The 2,483-nt window shown below is 37.5% G+C and overlaps 1 long non-coding RNA gene across 1 annotated transcript in view; it reads right to left on the reverse strand.

Annotated features, from left to right (window-relative positions):
- Positions 1-103: 103 nt before the first annotated feature.
- Positions 104-2,483, reverse strand: part of LOC101857156 — a 14,966-nt gene continuing 12,586 nt past the window's right edge. Inside the window, exon 3 of the long non-coding RNA XR_220054.2 lies at positions 104-1,620. This is a non-coding gene — a long non-coding RNA (uncharacterized LOC101857156). The remainder of the gene's footprint in view (positions 1,621-2,483) is intronic.

The raw sequence follows: 2,483 nt of genomic DNA on the forward strand, positions 1-2,483 counted from the left end.
GAGAGAGAGAGAGAGAGAGAGAGAGAGAGAGAGAGAGAGAGAGAGGGGGGGGTGATAAAACAGCTATTTCCACTTTAAAAATGAACTCAGTGTATCTCTCACAAATGTTTGAACGCAATCACAAGCTTTCTTTATTCATAAAATACACAAAAAGGAACAAATCATGGAAATGAACAAACAAACAAACGCCTCCTCTTTAAGAGAATGTTGTAGTGGGGTCAGTGATCAAGACAAATCAGCCTAACGTCGAATTTTTTTTTTCAAATGTATTAAGCCCCGAAAGCACAAATTTTCAGGGGAGAGGGGGAAAAACGTATTTTTCTTCTTTAAAAAAAAACAAAAAACAATTGTATCTACATTAAGTAGATTTATTTGTCTTTCCTTTCTTTTTTTACATTTAGAATTTGAGTTTCGACAAAATTTCTTGATTGCATGCAATCGATACCACAGATTAAGCATTTGCAATAAAGCAAAATTCCAAACTATGGGTTCTGTACGTCTGAGCAGCTGGCTGGTGATAATAATACGACGCGGTGGAATCAGGCTCTCGTCAATTTTTGGGCCTGTGGAGTTGTTGGTGTCATCTTAAAGCGTGTTGATTGGTTTATCTTTCAATGAAAGAGATGCCCATCTACATTGAATAGAAGCCGAAATATTTGCCATTGAAAGAATCTGAGTCGCCTGATTTCAGAGGTAAATTAAGCGAGAAAATGGCCGCCAAAGTTTGGTGACTTCTATAGGTTGAGAATACTTATTAACTGAAAATGTGCACTTTTTGTGCCTTTAATCATCGTTTTTCAGTAAAATCCACGCAGAAATGTGTTTTTAAAAGGATATAAAAGGCGTTAAGCCAAGAAAAGAAAATTAGAAAAAAATTTGCTCAAACGGTCAGAAAGATGCCAATTTATTTGAACTCATTATTTTGACGAGCGCCTGATTTCACCATGATGCCTCACATATTGTGCTTTACAAGACATGGCCTCGACACCTTAGAATCAATTCGAAAGCCTGAAAAGTGAGCAATTAGAAACTAAATTACTAAAGTGCCAATATTAATTAAAACGAACTAGCAGTTTCAGCACAGAGAAAGAAACTTAGCTTGCTACATATTTTATAACCTTCAACAATGCCCAAAAATATTAACTCTTACAACCGTAGGCCTTTCGCTGCTTCATCGAAGTAAATTAATTAAAAATAGTATGAAATCATTATCATTTTTAGCATTGAAAAAGATAGGATTCAATCTACAAGCATGTATTACCCACCAAAGTTTAAAAACAAGAATGGAGATATTTATCGTATGTGCAGACACAGTTGTAATACTGGCGAGTAGATATGTAGTCCGTTTAATGGTAAAAAACAAGCGAAAATTAACATTAAAATATGATGCATCATCTAAGCAGTAGACTTTTAAGAGTTAATTGACATGCAAAAATACAAATTGTGCCAACATTATAAGCACCACAAGTAAAATGTCATGATCAATCTCTTCTTTTTATCTTCGCAGATGTTGCCTAGTCCTATCTCAGTCAGTGCATCCGGTGAGGCCACTTCAGACAAGCAGTTATCCATTGGCCCCTTCCAAATCTTGATCAAATCTGAAGCATCTCTCCGGATCTTCTGTGGAGAAAACAATAGGGGCGTAGTTAGTTCAGTTTTACGTTCCGATCAACACAAAGAGGGTTGTTCAGGAGGCGGGGTGTCTCGAGTAATGTCCGTCGTCCCACAGGACATGAGAGCAAGAAGTCTCAGAAGCTATTCAGACGATTAAGGTTTAGAATCGCCCCCGCTGGGTTTTGACTCGGTGCCTCCTGTGTTGTAGTCAAGTGCCTGACAATTAAGACGACACAGATAATAGAGTGGTCCCAGCTCGCTTCCCTGTGTGGGAGATAATGAAAGTAGCAACTGGAAGGACGCTGAAACTTTAATGCTACTTGTGTTCTTATTGTTTTTATTGCTGCCATTGTTAATGTTGTTGTGGTTGTTGTTGCTGCAGCTGCTGTTATGTTGTTGTTGTTGTTGTTGTTGTTGTTGTTGTTGTTGTTGTTGTTGTTGTTGTTATATTGTTGTTCTTGCTGTTGCTGCCATGTTGGTGCTGCTGTTGTTGTTATCATTGCTGGTGTTTGTATTGCTCATGTTGTGTCAACATAATTAAAGTCACATTTCGACAGAAAGAGGATTACAAGATCACTATTATTACTATCTGAAGAAGAAGGAGCAAACCAAACCAGAGTGCATATTGACTCCTCGCCTTGACCCTCTCTACAGCCCAACACACATGATTGCTTAAAATATAATAGTATGTTATTATCAATTTCAAATACTCAAGTCATACACATTTTTCTGGACTAAAACTCAAGCTTTATAATAACAACAAAGGCTGTCTTTTTAGCACACGCTCGTAGATAAGCACGTACACATATAAACACACAGACACATGCACATACAAACACACACACACACACACACACACACACACACAT

This window comes from Aplysia californica, unplaced genomic scaffold (genome assembly GCF_000002075.1).
Source record: "Aplysia californica isolate F4 #8 unplaced genomic scaffold, AplCal3.0 scaffold00005, whole genome shotgun sequence".
Classification (NCBI taxonomy): domain Eukaryota; kingdom Metazoa; phylum Mollusca; class Gastropoda; order Aplysiida; family Aplysiidae; genus Aplysia; species Aplysia californica.